The sequence below is a fragment of the Hesperophylax consimilis genome, chromosome 12 (assembly GCF_061612785.1).
Source record: "Hesperophylax consimilis isolate HC1 chromosome 12, BYU_Hcon_1.0, whole genome shotgun sequence".
NCBI classification, from domain to species: Eukaryota; Metazoa; Arthropoda; class Insecta; order Trichoptera; family Limnephilidae; genus Hesperophylax; species Hesperophylax consimilis.
Window position 1 is genome coordinate 19388001 of NC_142847.1, and position 20619 is coordinate 19408619.

At 33.0% G+C, this 20619-nt stretch overlaps 1 protein-coding gene across 1 annotated transcript in view; it reads right to left on the minus strand.

Moving 5' to 3' along the window:
• The window catches only part of LOC149419289 (uncharacterized), a 172090-nt gene that overhangs the window by 123230 nt on the left and 28241 nt on the right, over window positions 1-20619 (minus strand). The window lies entirely within an intron of this gene.

Sequence of the window (20619 nt, forward strand, 5' to 3'; positions counted from 1 at the left end):
AACAAAATTATTTGAAAAATCTTACCATTTATAAATTTTAACTTCTTTTCAATATTTATAATAAGCCATATTCTAAAACTTCCGGTAATTGTTTGGTTTCGGTTGTCTCCTTATTGTACCTTTTTAGTGTCTGCTCAGAAAATTCTCATTTCTGAGCAAAAACTGCCTCCTGTTTTATGTTTTTTTTTGTTTTAATATTCGTGTTTTGTCCTGTCCTACTGTTATTGTTATTCTAAGTTTTGTCATCACTTTGTATAAACAGTGTATTTAGTGTTATAATATTAGATCTGTATAGGGTAAGGCACACTGTAGGAATAATTTTAAGAACTATTAACACTGAATTACCATTTTTTTAAAGTTTGTTATACGAGTAGTTAAGCGCACTTGAAGTGAAATGACACTAAACTGCGCTATATAAATTCCATGTTATTATTATTATTATTACATTCATGGGTTAAATAAGTCAAATAAAAAGTTGTTGTTGAAAATAATATGATTTATAGTTATAAAAATGAACGTAAAAATTAAATGTAACTACTCAAATATACAATAATGAAAATACGCAAAATCATTTCATAATTCGCATATTTCAACGACAATAATTATCTTTCTTAGAGAAAAAAGAAAAGAACTGAACCATGCTTAGAAAAAAAAAACAAATTAAAAATTTCCCCACTCAGAGAAAATTCGTTCAGTTATAAATTCGTTTGACTTCTGTTTGACAAATCAGTTAAAAATCTTGAGTCCGTGTCAATTCAAAGGAAAAAATCTCATTCTTAAATCAACACATTACGGGGAAACTTTTCCAAGAATTTCGGGTGGATGATACCGAACATTTGTTTGAACGAATCGAAAATGGAGAAAACGGAATAATAATTCGTTCACCCCTCAGCTTTTGAAATAATTTTGACTTCATTCATTCGTACGAAATTAGAATATTGAGGAAAAATACACGTCTCTTTTTTTTAAGTCAGGTAAACTATTTGAATGCCATCCAAAACCACGGGAGGTGGGTTTAGGTACCGCCGCCCCATTGGATAACCAACACCTCTGACATGGGACACCTCCAGCGTTTACGTTTTGTGATTTAGCAGGGGTGCCCGGATTCTATTGAGGTGTGTCCAAGATACGCCTACCCACCAGCTGCGTTGCTTGCCAAATCGGGAGAAGCTGGTTTGGGTAGGCCCTTTGACCTCTCCATCTGGTATCTCGACCCATCAGTGGTAATATCCCTCAATTCAAATGTCCGTCACACCTGGATACAACGATCCCTAGATTCCTACCCAACCTTCGTACCGTTTACCTTCCCAGAACTTAATCTCCTTCCTTTCCTTAAAAAAGACCCTTTACACAGCACCCCAAAAGATGGCATAGGTTCTGAGGGAAATTATTCACCTCAGGGCTATCTATGTGGGGTTAATTTAAAAAATTTAAAAAAATATTCGAACTCCCGGAGCCAGTGGGACTATAGCTTCCTAAATTTAGAATATGATGTGAGGCTAAGGGAAGTTGGTATGTCAATACATAGGAAAGAGGTTGATTGGAAAGTACCTGGCTATTAAGTATTCATATCTTGTCACTAATTACTACAAAAATCATTTCAAGCACTTTTGAATGTGAGTGGGGATTTTTCACCACGATTCTGAGACTAGTTCAAAATTAAAATATGAAATGTAATTTTTTATAATATATTTATTTTTAAATGTTATCTGTCCTGCCGGATTTCGCACCAAGTCAATATAATATAGAATACGTACTGATGTATTTTGAGATTCTTACTTTCAAAAGTATTTTTGTGATTATTTTTTGGGTTGCTATCCCGTGTTGCCCCTCCTCCTTCTTTGGCAAAGTTTCAGAGAGCGTTGTAGTGTCAATGATGACATCTGCCCTGATGATGGATTATGTAACGCTGTCCTCGTGCCATAGACAATAATTATAGGTTCAACACAAAATTAGCTCTGATGATGCACACCGTGACGCCGTCCGAAACGTTGTCTAAAAAAGGAGGAGGCGCAATATGGCATGATAATCCAAAAGTTATTACGATAACACCCATGTATAAAAACTAATCATTTTTAACTATCGTAATCGTATCGTATCGTATCGAAAGCAAACACTGGCTGGCTTGACATTATATAAATAGTTTATATTTCCATTGTACTGAAGATGGTTGAGTGCACCCGAAAACCGTCGACCCATAAAACTCAATAAAGTTGTTTAAAACAAAGGGTAAAAATTCATGTACATTTGAATGTAACTGAAGTGTTGCAGGGCTGAAAGTTGGAACGACAGCTGTATTAAAATATACGGATTGTCGATTATAAACTAAAATTCTTTTAAAGTTAAGTGAAAAACATAAAGCTGTAGCAGCCGCGTCACCGCTGCTAGGATCATCAAAGTATTATGGGTCCAATCATGTTCTTAATTTACATTAATGACCAATGCCACATAGAATGTGTAGGCAAAATCAAAAATTTTGCGGACAATACCGTGCTTCTAATTAATGGGAATAATTATTTCACAAAAACACTACATGACCGGTCGGTGGCCGAGTTGACATCGCGCTTGGGTCTCATTCGGGCGTAGTGTGTTCAATTCCTCGGCTGGCTAAGTCCTCCATCACAATACAAGCAACATTTTAAGCTTACTGTGGTGGTAGTAGGAGATTTTCAAATATTGTCAGGTTATTCGTAAAACGGGAATATTTGTCTTTCTTTTTAAAAAAAAAAAAAAGTATATTTTTTATTCTTTCATATTATTTTCACTAGGTACTAAATTTTAATAGTATGTAAATAAGATCCCAGTGCAGATATCATAACGTCCATTTGTTACAAAAAAGGAAGAGAATTAAACATTTATTATTATTGTGAACATTTCAAAAAATCGAAATGTTTACGTGTCCAAAAAACTTGTTCTACATTTGAGTTGTTTTTTTTTATGTGAATAACGCAAAAAAAAGGCTCAACTGCTTTCTCGTCAGGAGCCAGTGAGACTATGGCATCTCCAATCTGGGTATATTTTGAAGCTCAAGGTAGTGGGAAGATGGAGGAGTTGAGGAAGAGGAAGGTGAGAGAGTACCCAAATATTCAAAATCTGTTCACTAAACACTACGAAAGCCATTTCAAGAACCGCTTTAATTATGAATGGTAGTCTTACACGAGGGCGATACGGAAAGGATCTTCCACTGTGAAGGCAAGTACTCTATTTATTATTTTTAATGAAAAATTGTATAGAATTCATCAAATAAAATTTTCCTTGCGCACGCCGGGATTTGATCCGGCGACCTTCGGATTGCTTACCACTCGACCACGGAGGCCGTTGTCGAGACCGTAGATTCACAGTTTTCTGCTTGTACTACGAGTTTCCGGACACCGTGTATAATAATTTATGCACGAATTTTCAAGCTATTACGAAAAACCACAATGATTTAACTACCCATTCAAATGCCTTAAATACGCATTCATCTTCCCTTTGACGAGAATAGAACTAGAACTTTAATACAGTAAGTCTGGAAATTTCTACCACAAGATCTAATGGGTTGTCAGGTGCCCACTATACCCAGCGAGGGTTGTTATTTTTATTTTAAACTACGCCACAACTTCAAGTCTTCTCGCTAGCTCAGTATCCAATGCCAAGCGTTCATTGTAGTCACTAAAAATAGTTTAAATATAAGGGTCAAGTAATTTCACAGCAATTTCTAGGTGGGTTTTTAACCAGGCAAATGAATTTATTTTGATATATAATATTGTATTTGTGTGCCTTTATTGGAAAAAAAGGAGTTTTTTTTAAGGATAAAACTATTTATATATTTTATTAGGACGAATTATTAGTTTGCGCAGGAAAATACGCAATATGAATAAATAGTTAGGTATGTGTAAAAAATTCCTTCAAGAAATGCATTCAAATACAATATTGTATCGGTGATTCAAACCTTTGAATTTTGTGTTTGTATGAATTTCTTGAAAGAATTTAGTTTTAATAAGCACAAACTATTTATTAATATTCATATTGCATGTGTACGGGCGCAAACAAATAATTCGTATTAAATGAAAAAAATACACTCTGTAAAACACCATTTTTATTATGAATTAATATTAACAGCCAACCAATTTTGGCTTAGCTCAAGCTTCGTCAGGGCTTACTATATCAACTAAAGTTATTTTCATACATACACATATATATAGAAGAAAATAAAACAATGAATGAAGGAGATAGAAATAAAATAACAGACACGAGTGAAAGAGATAGAAATAAAAGAGCAGACACCTTATTAGTGCTAGAACGAGAAAGAATGTAGACTGATTACAGGATGGGTAGGTAGGGAGGGGGAAGGGAGGAAACAGTTTTATAAGAGGTTAACGGAATAAATTAAATATTGGACTATCAGTTAAATTGATTTGTTTGTTGATTATATATATTTGATTTATTATTGACAGCTTTTTTAATTTCGAGGGCTTCTAAATTGTTTAACCTAATTCCAATTCCATTTTTATGTATTATTTTAGTCCCAGAGGTTTTATCAAATGAATGGTTAGTTTCTAGTAGATGATTCGCGAATTCTGAAAATGCTTTATTATTTAAAAACCTCAGGTGTTCTTTTATTCTTATGTTTACGTTCCGGGCCGTTTTTCCGATATAAAAAGCAGAACAATCATTACAAATAAGTTTATATATGCCCGAGTGGCTAAGTTTATCATCAATATCTTAAGTGTTAATTAAGTATTTACCTCAATTATTATTAGTATAAAAAGCGGGCTTTATTTCTGGAGGGAATTTTTTTACACTTAAAGAAGAAAAGTTATTTGTATACAGTACTCTACGCCACCGGAATTGGTGATTAATATTTTTATTATTATTAGATTTATTAAAAAGATTTTTTTTGATGCTATTTGTTTTTACTAAGAATATTGTCTACTAGTTTTGTCTCATACCCGTTATTTACAGCAATTTGTTTAATTATAGATAATTCCTTGTTAAAATTGTTTTTGTTTAATGGTACGGTAATCAATCGATGTATCATGGAGTGAAAAGCTGAATGTTTGTGGGACATCGGGTGGTTAGATGGTGTTTTACAAAGTGTATTTTTTTCATTTAATATATAATGTCACACCACAAAGTGTTTGCTTCCTTCGATAAAATAATTCGTATTCATTTTTTTAAGCATAACTTGCAAAAATTTGTATTTTCAAAAAATAATTGAATTTACTCCATCTTTGAACGCGTAGATTATGACGTAAGTTACTTTTACCCAATGAAAGACCAATCTTGGGTATTTAAATTAAATGGTCGTACAGTGTGGCCGTGTTTTGTTATTTATTTCCCGTTCCAACCGTCGGAACACATTTGTAAATTCTTCCGTTTCCCGATAATTAAGGAATTCTTTAGGCAGATGGTGCTATCCCTGCCTACCCTTGATGGCAATATACTTATTTTTATACCACTCTCCTTTTTGGTGTTACAGTGAGCTTCAAAAGTAAATTGACATATTTAAAATATATGTATCATACCACTTAGGCGTTTAGAAGCTCAATAACGAATCATTAGAAATCACTAAAGCCAGGACGGGTTGTTTAACAGAATTTAAACAATTCAAAGGAAATTTGAAAGGTTCTACTCACGTTTTGCTATTACATCATTATTAGTATCCTTATTAGTAATTTCGCATAACTGAAAACAACGTTCAGAGAACTAGAAAATTAACTATGAAGTTTGGTGAATTGTTCAAATTCTGTGAAACATCCTGTCCTCAGAATCAATTACTTAAACAATTATTGTACAATTCAGTAGACTAAATATAGGTAAATGATTGAAATCGGTGATAAACTTTGGGGGTAGAAAGGGCTTAATCAGCACATAAATAAAATATCTTTGGTTATAGGAGTCCAAATACACCTCCCTCTTTCTTTCTGAACTAAACAGTACCCTTCAAAAAAGTTTTTCAAATTTCATGACGCGACATTTCAACGGTTGTGTTCGTTGTAGTTGAGATTACAACCAAAAATATCCGGTTGAGATAATAATTCATATTTCAAGTATCGTCAAAATATATCTTAATATGAAATCAAGACGAAACACAATAACCGTAAAGAATATCTCTAAAATAATATCTATATAAATAATATATAGAATCCTTAACGATATTTTTAATTGTTTGCTTTAAATTACCACCTTAATTGCTCATTATTTTCAAATATGAGTATCATCGTATTCAACATCGCGCGTCGATTTAAGCATATTGAATAAGATTCAATCTTTGGTTCAATATACTACTTATTTTGAGTTTGAAAACTCCTATTATTTTCCCGGGTTCTGAGGAATTTCAAACAGTCCTTTTTTTCTTAGCGGTAATATAAATTTAGTTTAAAAAACACATATTTTAAAGAATTATAACGCCTGGAGTAGATCACAAGTTTTAAGTTTTAACATTTTTGTTTATTATAAAAGTAATAGTTACCTAAATAAATAACACACATAGACGTTCAAATTGATATAACTCATTTGAAAAAAATAATATATATTTTTGTAGTGGAATAACTGAAACCTCAAATTACACTGCATCCCAATGGCAAAAGCTAAAAGACGCTTACAATAATGCCAACTATTCCGCCTACCGAGATATTGCAGCGCCACAGAAATGTTCCTGGAGGGATGAGTACAATCTTTGAGAGCGCTTCTCCGCTATCACATGGGAAGCTTATGGCGCAGACTGCGCCAATCAAGTAACAAAATCATCACTGCTATGTTTGCCTGGATGGAGTCCCCTCTGATGGCCCTCTGGAGACGGGAGATGTGCAAATATCCTCCATAAACGGCTGCTTACACTCATTTTTGTGTTTATATTTTATCTTTTTTCTCTTAAATTCCGCTTTTTTGTGCCTGTCGGAATCACCTGTATTATTATTAATTTTCTTAGTCTATTTTTTATTTATTATTCTTTATTTTGGCTTTCACCCATTAGGGGTGATCTTGGCAATACACAATTAACATTTTTCTTATTAAAAAATACAATAAATTTCTGAATATAATTAAATACACATCATAAACATAACATAACGCAACATAAACATAATATAACATAAACATAAACATAACATAACATACACATAACATAACATACTTACCATAAACGGTACAGGGCTGGTAACAGTAGGTTATCACAAAATTATAAAAATAGGAATCTGTGTACAATATAAGTGGGCGCTTTTCGTTATTTAACCAAATATTTTTCTAAAATTAGTAGCGTTTTTTTTAAGCAGAACTATGCAATTGGCAATCTTATAAACAAACACAGCACATGGGAGTAAACAAATGTGATTATAAAACATAACACAAACATACCATGAACATAACATAAACATATCATAACATAACATACACATAACATGAACATAACATATCATAAACATAAACCTACCATAAACATAACATAACATAAACATTATATAGGTATAACATAAATATAACATAACAAAAACAAAAAAAAAACTGGTAATAATAGGTAATTACAAAATTATAAAAATAGAAACCTGTGCACAATAGTAGTGGGCATTTTTTGTTATTTAAAAGATCTGATTTTTCCATTTCTTAATCTAATTATGTATATTATTTCAAATATGGAATGTAGTGCATTGCAATACCCCTGCATACATTCTGGAATAAATTCTTATTCTTATTATTATCATTATTAAATTGTCTTATTTAATCAATGAAGACAATATTAAAGACTCTTAAACCAAAGATGTGAAACAGAAAAAGAATCAGTAGCATATAGGAATTGAAACCTTACTGGGGAAGTGCCCTGGTAACTGGGATAATTCCATCATATCATACCATTTAACTGAATCATTTTTCGACTGAAAACTATTAACATTATCTTCATTTTCTTTAAACATATTATTTATGCATAATTGCAAGATTCTATCCGTTTTATGTTTCACGTCTCTAGTTTGAGAGTCGTTAATATTGTGTTCAATGATTCAAAAATATAATATATGAATTCATATAATATTCCGTGTGATTGTAATAACTGAACAATTTATTCCCAAAACCTTTCCAATTTCCGCGACATATTAAAATAGAAGTAACACCATGTTCAGTATTCTGAAAAGCTGAAAATAAGTCAGCAGAATTGTATTTATTAAAAATAAGTAATATTTTTGCTTTTTTAGATCTACCTGGAAGCGATATTAAATACAAATGTCGGTAAAGTATTTGTTTGGTTTGAAATTGAGAATATGTTTATTTCCTACCGGAATGTCATTTTTCCAGTTCCTACCCATCCCTAACCATCACCTTGCTGGAAAAATATTTCAAACTTGGAACAATCTCATGAACACAGTGTAAATTTGAATGTTTTGAAAAACAGAACAATGATTGAAAATGGATTGAACTGCTGGAAGCAATTGGTTGGTGTTTTCATCGTGTACATAATCTTGAAAAAAAAGAAGTTGATATTTAATATTTTAATATTGAAAGTGTTTAAGTATTCATTCGTTGTTTTGTGACGATAATTTTCTCAATGTATCGCGGTTGAACTCATTAAATTGAGAGTTTTGCTCTGCTTTAACTCACTATGTGATTGTGTTCGCAAAAATACAGTGGTAAGTTATTGGACTTCGTTTTTTTTTTCCTTCTGCTGTACTTTGTTTCATACCTACACATACTATCACCCAATTCCAATAAACACCGTTTCATTTGGTCTCGTTTTAAATTCATTTACAGTACACAATGCATGTTCTTTTGAAGCTGTAATTCGTAAGCAGATTCTGTTGCAAGGGTTTTACTAAACACAACGATCTTATTTATCTTGTGCTAAACTTAATCAATCGCTAGATGAAGACATTTCAGCTGTTTTGCGACTCTTTTGCCGTAGCTGATTTCAGTATTTGAAGACCGTTTGTATATAAACCTTAATTTTGATCTACTCTACATTCAGTCAATGTCAAACTCTCGGCTAAGTCAGATCTCACAGTGCAATAAATGCATAAATTTATTTAATTAGAATTCCAACCAAAACTTGTAGCAAATGAGTTTATTTGCTGCATAGCTTTTTCATAATATTTAATCAGCTTTGTAGTTCAAATACAGTTGGTTGTAGAAGCAAAGGAGTTGAATTCAAATGAATTTTGTAATATTTTTACTATGTCTGAACTTGAAGTAATCGACGGTTATTCCATCTACATCTTTTAAACAAATATTAAATCCATACTGAAGGCCCTGAGGAAAACAATTTCCCTTAAGGCCTATGTCATATCTGGGGATACTGTGTGGAGGATCTTTTTGAGGAGAGGAATTAGTCAGAGTTATTAGAATCTTATAATTCGTACCAACATCAAGCTGTTGAACTCAAGAACGAGTCGTAGACGCGACCCGTTTTCATGTGACAAATGTCAACCGTGTACAAATTTTTGCTGACTTGGCAGGTTTGTCTAGATCTTGGCGGCGGATGCGTTTGTCCACATACTGCGTGGTAAGTCGGATCGGAAGAGTCTGTTGGGAGACCTTTTGACCTCTCTAGACGGACTGTATCATGACCCATCACCTTGCACCACAGTGGGAGGGATGGATTATTACGTCCGTCACTCCTGGACACATTGACCTCAGATTACTACCCAACCCTCATACTTGTTTCCTTCCCAGAACTTTCTCTCATTCCTTTCCCTAAAAAGACTTTCCATACAGCATCTTCAAAGATGACAAAGATGATCCTCCTGTGTTGAGCTAATGTAAAAAAAATAAAAAATATAAATATACTAGGTAAAAACTTTCAGGTTTCATTTTACCAACTGGTTCAGTTATTCCTTGTAATTACAGTTTCTAATTCCAAAATGAAAATGCATTCCGTTGAACGTGCTTGTGATAGAATAATGGGAAATAAGATCCAACGGTCGTTGGAATTGATTCCTTTTGAATATTTCTTCTGGCTGAAGAAACGTAATTACGCAAGTAAGTAATAGAAAAGTTTTCTTCTTAGAAGATCGTCTTAAACAAAAGGAGCATCGGATTTCACTTCTGGGTAATATCCATTTAGTGCATTATTAATAAGAATGGTGAAGTAGTTCTCGTTTGTCTTATGCAGATAGTTCGATGGCTTCAGATTTTTTTGTAATGTTTTTATTTAATTTAAACATAATTATTATAAGAGATCCTATATTGTCGTCCACGCTAGGAGTTTACCTATGGAGGACATTTTACGAGGGTTAATCGATTCAGTACAGTTAATTAGAAGAAGACTAAAGTAAAACATAAAAACTTTGAAATATTAAATAAATAAAAGCTATTTAAACAATTTAGAAACAAATAAAATTAAGATATTTATAAAGGGTAAATTATTTATTCAGTGCCTATCGTGGAAGACTTTTCAATTAAAATAATAATAATACTTTTACTTCAATCTACCCCCCAACCCGTCAGCCTGGGTACTCAATTGCCTTTGCAGTTATCGTCAACAAATTATCAAAAATACCGAACAGTTAATTAACACAATATAAATAAACAAATAACATACACACGAACTAGCTTATTTAAGGGTGTATATCCTGTATATTACGTCTATTACTTTTTAAAGACATTGCTTTTTTTAAATGATGTAATATAACTTTTTTAAATAGGCATATTAAAAAAATAATAATAAAACAAAAAGTTCTCAATCAGTAATGAACACACAATGTGACACAACGACGTCTGGCAGATGTGAAACAATAAAATTGATTTTTATTGAAGGAAGTTAAAATAAAAGTATCAATACTCTTTATATTTTTTATAATAAAATAATTATTAAAATAAACGCAAATATATGTAATACAAATAAAACATTCTTCATCAATTAGAATAGATATTAGAGTAGAAGCAAATATACCGCACAGAGTTTTGGCGGCCGAGAAGAAAGAGGGATGTTTCACGTCAAAAATATGCAACATTTCCACTTACGTAAAACACTGACCAACGACAAATGTCGAATTTAACTATTTGCGCCTGTACATATGCACTATGAATATGAATAAATAGTTTTGTCCGTATAAAGACGCAAATATTTCCAGAAAGGCAAACAAATACAAAATTAGATTGAATCACATATGCAATATTGTATGTCTTGAAAGAATTAAGTTTTTATGACAAAACAATGTTTTTATATATTTATTCATGTTGTACGGGCGCAAATAAAAAAGTGGGTGTGTCAAGCCTACGCAAGACAGAAGTGAAACTTCTAGTATTCCTCTCTCTCTATTTTCAAATTAACCGTATGAACCACAATCAATTACGTATTTCACTCGTATTACACTCACGACGCAGTATACTAACCAAGCAGCTGATGCTTGGCGTGGCGCAGTTCGCTGGTGTCTGAGAGAGAGGAAAGAAGAGAAGAGAGAGAACGTTCGTGAGCGGCTCCCCCACCTCAACAAGCGCATATGGTGAGAGAGGGACAGTGAACGGTGAGCGGTGGTGGAGGTACCCGCATTTTCGTGTCGATTCTGACTCGGTTTTACTCCGTCCCCGAAAATCCATTACGCGCCTAAAGAAGTTTCACTTCAAAAAGTCATTTTAATATTTTAAAGTATTTTGACCGGTCGGTGGCCGAGTTGACATCGCGCTTGGGTCCTACTCAGGCGTAGTGTGTTCAATTCCTCGGCCGACTAAGTCCTCCATCACAACACAAGCAACATTTTCAGCTTTCTGTGGTGGTAGTAGGAGATTTTCAAATATTGTCAGGTTATTCGTAACCCGGGAATGTTTGTCTTTCTTTTTTAAAAAAAAAAAAAGAACTTCCTCTCAAAAAGTGTTTCTTTTTAAAAAATGATTAAATTAGTGCCATCTGAAAGAGCAGATTATGAATTATTTTATGTAGACCCTTTAGATTAAATGTGACGTTAGCTATAATCTACGTTTTCGTATTTATAGATGGCGTTAACTTAACTATTTGATTAAAATGCTATGATGCAAGTTATGCTATACAATATTGAGACGAATTACGAATATGAATAAATAGTTTTGTCCGTATAAACAATAAATTATTTCAAGATAGCATACAAATACAATTCTATAGTTAAAATTTTCAATTGTCTATCTTTGTTTTGGTTAATTCTTTGTGGTTCTATCTTTACTTCTAACGCTTTAGCAATTAATTTTAATTCTAAACAAGACTTTTATTATTTTTTTGTTAATTAGTTATTTAATTAGTTTCACTTTGACTATTTGGTCCTCTTTTCAAACTATAACCAGTTTATTAATTCCAAGTCGACGGGCCAACATTTCGCATAATAAACTCAACAAATGCCCTGTCATGCGAAATTTCTGTTCAGAAATTATGCGCGTAAGTAATGGAGGAACATAATTAGAAACAAAATGGATTTTAAGCGAGATATGCACGCAATGCTCCAAGAACTAAGTCGATTAATCTATTTCAGCCTGGCTTAGTACTTACATAGTTCCCAACGTCGAATTTCGTACTAAAGTATGAATAGATGTGATAAACCGTTTTGTATTTCGTTAACTGAGTGAACATTGCGTCTCGTGAATGATTTTATAATAATCAAAATCAAACACTGAAGGATTCCGGCATAATAGTCTTTGATACATTGTAGTACTATTACTAGAAATTTGAATGCTGTTTTCCTATATTAAAAAAAAACTCCATGTACTTTGTCTCCTCATCTCTCTTGTGTTTATTTTTATTTATGTTTTTCAGGAAACACACAGTTAAATATATATAAATTGGATATATTGGTGTATGAAATCTCCCTCCCCTCCCCATTACCTTCAGCCTCACATCATACCTCAATTGGGGTCGCCATAGTCTCTCTGACTCCGGAAGGTTGGGAGTAGTTCACAAACTGACTGTTATTATCACTTTGCTTCCCAATTTTGCCTCTTGAATATTTAAACATTAATATTTAACTATAGAACACACAATTTTGCGTCTGCTCATTGTTTGGCAGTCAATTAGATACCCCAAAACTAATTCTTGAAGCTTTTTCTGAAGAATATTTTAATGAGGTATTTTCAATATTGTAACCAAGAATACCGTTAATAATTTGCTTGAACATTTTGACTTGTATGGTAAAAATGTATAATATAAATATTTTCGTTAAAAATTAGTGATTTTTAAAGCAATGTAAGACCGCACATTCTAAAATGGTTCCAATTGGCTACAACGTCATTCTGTGTTTATCACCGACGTTGGCCGGTATGACGTCAACAACGATTCACGAGTAAAAACCAACACCTAATTTTGGCGGCAAATCAAAAATAGCACATTTTTAATCGTTAAAGAAAATTGATTTTTAAAGCAATGTAAGACCGCACATTCTAAAATGGTTCCAATTGGCTACCACGTCATTCTGTGTTTATCACCGACGTTGGCCGGTATGACGTCAACAACGATTCACGAGTAAAAACCAACACCTAATTTTGGCGGCAAATCAAAAATAGCACATTTTTAATCGTTAAAGAAAATTGATTCACAAAGATAAAAAAGCTTTCATTATCGTGATTTTTCGAGATTAAAAAAAAAAAAATACCCTGTCATCGCCAGAAATGTTTTATGAGTAATAAATTAAAAGGTTTTACTGCACCTGGTTGTGTGAAGAGGTACAGGTACAGGAACAGGGTAAAATGTTCATTGCGCAAGAAGAAATTCAGTGAGCACATTTTATTAATAAATATTTTTTTAAATTTCTGTATTGCTGTTTACTTTTTTTCAAATAAAATAATATGAATCGTGCTCGGGCTAGTTATTGTTGCAAAGTATTTGGTTCTGTTGTTTCCCACCCGCGTTCCGCGCCTTTTACCTACATGAGTCAGTTGTTTAAGTAACCGCGCCGCAAGTGCAACCGCTTTCCGCATAACCTATCTTGAGTTATTAAAACCACCGCGCCGCGCTGTAAACGGCAAATGTCATACTGCAAAATATCGCCGTGAAATAGTGCATAAAAATAGCAAACTATAACGCATTGAACCATTTCGCAAATCCAATATCACTATTCCCTTTCCTTGACCTCCTCCAATACTAACAATTACCCCCACCGGTGATTAAAGCAGAGCAAAGTGGAAGGTGCCGACAGTTTGGAGATATTGGTAAGTCAATCAAACAATATCACAAATACCGCAATTACAGTCCAATCACGCCGCAACAAATCGTAATGTTGAATATTGTGCAGTAAGGACCGGTTATTTCATTAAATTTTAACAATTTATCAAATTTCAAAGATGATATTCAAGTTCTGTGAAGATTCTAATCAAGTTCTGTTATTATATAATTACTGGCCAGCTGTTTCACAAAACTTAAATAATAATAGAACTTGAATAGAACCTTCACAATTTGATAAATTGTTCAAAATCTCTGAAACAACCCGTCCATAGTGGTTGACTTATGTGTTTGTAAGTCAACCTTCATCTCCTTAGTTCTTCATTAGGACACATCCTAATTTAATCTTTAGGTATAACTAACACACTTTAAATATTTAAATGTGTTAAAATGTAAGCAACTAAGAAATTGAGGTCATTTTTTTAAATTCTGCAGTCCTAAAGAGTCGTAAATGCTTCAGTATTTTAAAAGAAATATCAAATTTACTTTTGCCGCTAATCTTCTAATTTCAATAGTTAAAATGGCAAATGTTAAATCAAGGACCAGTGTTATCACTACATTGTCCTCTGAGGGGAAAGTTGTAAAATTTTTAACAAAAATATGATTATCTGAAGTGACCTGCCAGTTAAGTATGTTTTTCCTGTATCTGTTAATAAAATTAGGTAGAGCCCAGGAACTCGTAATAAATTGTACAGCGCCATTGGGGTGATTTTTCATCAAAACGGCGCCATATAAATTATCCAATTATTATTAACTTTATATTATTCAATTTGCTTTATAGTAAATATGGCAAATCTCAGGATCATAAATAGAGAAACCATATGTAATTCCCAAATGACTCCAACCCTCGCATAAATATTTCCACGAGCCAAAATGGAAAGTTCGTCTCCGGGAGGCTTATTCATTGAGCAGTTCAAATCATAATCAAATAAAATCTTTATTAAATAAAATTTATTCAATTATGTCATTCAGGGCTGGTATTTCAGGATATTTTTTCGCATTCTTTATATAAAGTTATTAATTTGTCATGTTCGAACTGTTGAAAACTAATCCTGACAAACCAAATCCAAATCTTAACATTTCTTAGTATCGTAAAAAGCCGTCGTCTCTGGCAACTTTCCACCCAATATTTGAAAACATTTATGTAAGCTATTAAGAAAATCTACCCGCGTAAATGCATGAAATACATACTAGGAAGAACGTTGCAAGAAATAGCACCAAGCAACGTTATTTCACATCTTTGTTTTGGTTTTGTCCATTATTTTCTCAATTAGGAAAAGTTTTTTAACATTATTATTACGTACTTTATAGTAACAAACATTATTAATAAGTCATATGGGTTATAAAAATATTGAAGAAAATCTTCTGTTTCTACTAAGACTAGTTTTTTGTCTTTTGCAACGTAATTCGGGGGACATAATCAGTTATAAGTCTTATTTACTGTCACGCGTCGATAATCAACAGCCACGTATCATAAACAATCGTGATAAGCACTGAATAAGAACGTATGTAATGTCGTATGCTTCATTGCGGAACCCGAAACAAGAAGGAAGAGAGTGTGTGTGAAGACAAACGTAATTAGTTTTGACGGGGGGATCTTACAATACATAGGTGGGAGTTAATAAGTGCAATGAGTCATTTTGCAGTGCGCTGCATTTGATACCATTGACCACGACTTTTTCATTAAGAGACTAGAAGTAACGTTTGGTTTACATTCTAAAATCAAATATTGGCTAGAGTCTTATCTATCAAATCGCTCGCAAGCAGTAAAGGTTGGAAATAAACAGTCCAACTTCACAAAACTCTCTTCAGGGGTACCCCAGGGATCCGTTTTGGGTCCACTTCTCTTCATTCTTTTTACAAATGACGTCGCAAAAATTATCGAGTCATTTGGTCTTTTATCTCACGGTTATGCTGACGATCAGCAAATATACTTTTACTGCTCACCAAATGAGATCGACGGCCTAAAAATTCGCACCGCTGAGTGTCTAGAAGCAATCAATCTCTGGATGTCCTCAAATAAACTTAAGCTAAATCCTTCAAAAACGGAGTTTCTCTGGGCAGCCACACATAGACGCCAACATTTAATAGAAAACTCACCAATCGCTATTTCCGGCAACGACGTAACTGCTAAAACAACCGTCAAACTTCTGGGAGTTTATCTGGATTCAGACCTTTCTTTAAAAAGTCAGGTAAATAAGACCGTTAGCACGGGGTTCTTCTACCTTAGACAACTTAAGTCAGTTCGTAGGAACCTTTCAACAGAGGCAACTAAATTACTTGTGAACTCATACATAGTATCACGTCTTGACTATTGCAACGGCATTTATGCAAATCTTCCTAAATGCGAAACTGATAAACTACAATCAGTGTTCAATGCCGCAGCAAGGCTTATCACCGGGGTACCCAAGTTTTCGCACATTTCGGAACACCTCCGAAATCTTCACTGGCTGAAGTGTCCTGAAAGGATCCAGTACAAGCTATGCTGGTTGGTGTTTAAAGCTATCAACGAAATGGCGCCACCGTATATTACTGAGCTATGCATTCCGGAAAATACTGGTCTAAGGCAGTCAACTCTTAGATCAGCGACATCATCTGCAATTGGAAGGTTGAAAGAGCCTAAGCGAAATCCGAACACTAAGTTTGGTGATCGTGCAGTCGGATTATCCGGCCCTAAGGCTTGGAATAAACTTCCTATGGAATTGAGATGTATAACCAGCCCAACAGAATTTAGATCCAAACTAAAAACTCACTTTTTTAAACACTCATTTCCATAAATTCTATCCAAATATTTATTTTTTTTCATTTTTTTTATTCCGTAATTGTTACATTATCTAGCGATTCCGTTCATTCAATTTTGCTATTGACTAGCCTACCAATGGACAATGGACAATATCAGCGGGAACACAACAAGTCAATCGGTTTAATTGTTGGCATATGAATCATCTAGATGCGTTTAAGATTGACGATTGATTTTATTCATTAATTTCATTCATTTAACATATATATCCAGCTAACAATAAAAACACCCTAATATAATAGAACTTCTTTCTTCTTCTGACGTTAGTAAGATTAGATTGTTTATATTAATTTTAGTTGTAAGTTGCTAAATATGTAAATACTGGTATATATGTCGTTAAGATAGTAGTATTAGAGATAAGTCAGTAGTTCTAGTATTAACTATTTTAGAAATATATTTGTACAGCGCCCTTGAGGTGATTTCTCACGAAAACGGCGCTATATAAATTAGCCAAATATTATTATTATTATTATTATTAATTATACATCGGTATTTTTATTTCAAAATTATAAGTTTGGCATACAAAATACTACAAAAATAGAAAAGGGGAGGTTAAGTAGAACAATTAAGAAAAAATGTACTTATTCACGGTTAAAAGTAGATTATGCTCGATTACAAATTCAGGGGATAGAAAAGGAGAGAAAAAGAAACAAGACAAAACACAACACGACAAGAATTGCGTATTTTCGTTAGTTTTATACATCAGAAAGAATTTTAGTCTTATAGTATAAACATTTTTTAAATCCCTAGCAACAAAGTACAACTAGAGATAAATAGTTTTTCTGCCTGGCTTTGCGCGAGATTCAACACTGTTTTCAATACTGAGAAATGTTTTATTTTACCGATAAAATTGTTTTCGTATTTTTGGAACAAAATGATCTTATAAATAATGGAAAATAATTGTCTTATTAGTGAAATATTTTGGTACTTAGTTTTGTACATCAGAAATAATTCAATCTTCCTTAACATACATAGTTAATTAGAAACTCAAATATTTATAGGTCTCTTGGGACCAAAGCGCAAATAGAGCTAACTTGTTTTTCTAGCCTGTTTTGCCCGAATTTTGACACTCTCTACTTGACTGATCCACGATTTTAATTATTATATTTTTAAATATTGTAACTATATTATTATTTTCATAAAATGAGAGGTGGTACCCGTTAAACTACCGCAATTAGCTTCTCAGCAAACAAAGCAATAGGTACCTAAGTATTTACAATTATTTTGTAGATATATTTTTTTGTGATCTACGATGGAAATTGCAATGCAAGCTAAAAATTTTGTACACCAATAAAATACAGACATGCATATCTGTGCATATTTAATTACTCTAGAACTTATCTCTTGAGAATTTTTGATTCTTTAACACGCAGGTTTTTAGTTTAATAGTTAAGATTTAATACATACACTCTCTGCAACTGGCATAGTCCAGTGGTAACGCATTGGACTGCCATTCCGAAGGTCGCGGGTTCGAACCCGGCGTGCGCAAATAAATTTTATTTGATTAATTTGTGTTATTTCACAATTAATTAATTAAAAGTAATATATAGTATATTTGCGGCACGTTCCAGAGTGGAAGATACTACTAGTATCGCCCTGGTGTAAGACCACCATTCAGAATTGAAACGTTGCTTCAAATGGCTTTAGCCGTGTTTAGTGACTAGATCTGAATAGCCAGGTACTTCCCCACCTTCCTCTTTCCCTTCCCCACTTACCTTCAGCCTCACAACATCCCCCAATTGGGGATGCCATAGTCTCACTGGCTCCAGACGGGAGCAGTTGGGACTCTTGTGAGGTATTCACTATAAAAAAAACTAGTGTGTATTTCAGAAACCAAATATTATAATTTTATCCAACAAATTTTGAAGGCAAAAAATGGTTATTTGGTTCATAATTTCATAATTTATGTTTGTACGAAAATCCTTTCAATATTTCGTTTTATTAGTATGAATTTTCACCGGTGGCTAAAATAAGTATGATACCACAACGCTTTTTCTGAGATTTTCGAAGCATTTTACAGCTCTCATTTTCGAACAATAAGTAACGATTTTGTTGTATAAACTGAGATGGACTCCGTGTAAATTGATATGAAAAAAATTTCTCTCTCTCTGATAAAATTAGCATTTAGAAAGACCTAAAGAATCTTATTTTTTGCGAACATGCGATTTCATTTCATAAAAAATAAAACTATACTTCGATTTTTTCTACCATTTATACCACTAGAAATAGAAATAATAAATATAACATATTTCTGTATATATTATATGTAATCTATTTATTTCTTAACTAAAATATAAATTCTTTCACATAAAAATATTACATTAAAAGTTATGCGAAGACAGCCTGAGATTTTAATTTTATTAATTAGAGACCTCAGTTAAGGATCGAAACTTGGATTTAAAAAGGTGAAGATATGTTAAGTGACCTGATCTGTATAACCAGGTATCTCCCAACCTTCGTCCATGTTCTATCGCTTCCATTTTTTGATATCTCACAATATTCCCCAAACAAAGGGAATAAAATACATCCACTGGCTGCTCTAAATCTTGAGCAGTATCACATAAATCAAAAAAATAAAATTATTTATAAAAATAATGGTTTTACGAATCGCTTAAAAAATGTATGAACCTGGATTATGCGTATCTGTCTTTTCAGGGTAGATTTTATTTTATATTAGTTGACTTTTTCTCGAGAATGGCAACCAATATTTGTATGTAGGCAAAAGGTATATTGTACGGTTTGAAATTGGTTGGTAAACAATACGCTATTAAACAAAATTTTGGAAAAGCCAAAATTTTTTGCGTTTTAGTAAAATGAGAATATATTGAAAGAAAATTTTGCCTCTTACATACGCATACATTTTTCAAAATTTTAATGCTACATTGTCTTTACACCGCATAAACAAATATTATTTAGAAATGGGTATGAGTTTCGTGAACAGGTTTTAGGGATGGGTGACAAAAAAATTATGAAATAATTCACACTTAACCAATCAAGATATTATCAAGTTAAAAAAATTCTAATAAACAGGTGCCTTGCTACAGCGGCCTCCGTGGTCAAGGGTTCTCGACTAGCAAGCTGGAGGTCGCGGGTTCAAATGCCGGCGTGCGCAAGTAAATTTTATTTTATTATTTTGTGTTATTTCACAAATTACTAATTTGCAATAACATATAGTATATTTGAAGCACGTTACAGAGTGGAAGATAATCTCAGTATAACCCTGGTGTCAGAATTGAAACGTTTCTTGAAATGGCTTTGGCCGTGTTTGGTGACCAGATCTGAACCGCCAGGTACTTCCCAGCCTTTCTCTTCCCCACCTCCTTCTCCTCCTCACTATCTTCAGTTTCACAAAATACCTCTATTGGGGATGCCATGGTCTCACTGGTTCCAGATGGTTGGGAGCAGTTGGGACTCTTGTGCAGTTTCACATAAAACTAATGATTTAATCAGAAATAAACTCTTATTTTGTATGATTTGCTTTTATAAACTGATAAGAAGTACATTTGTTATACACTCACTTTGCAATGTCACAGAAGAGAAGAGGAGTACATATATTCTACCTACAACAAGGTCAAGTTAGAGTTACTACAAATGGGCGAGAAAATTAAATCCATCACTCCCTCTAAATTCGAGCCTTATAATATAAAAAAAAAAAACAAAAATAACTGGATATTAATTACCCTTTGAAACAAGATATTATACAACTTTCAGAATATTCTTACATAATATTATTTGT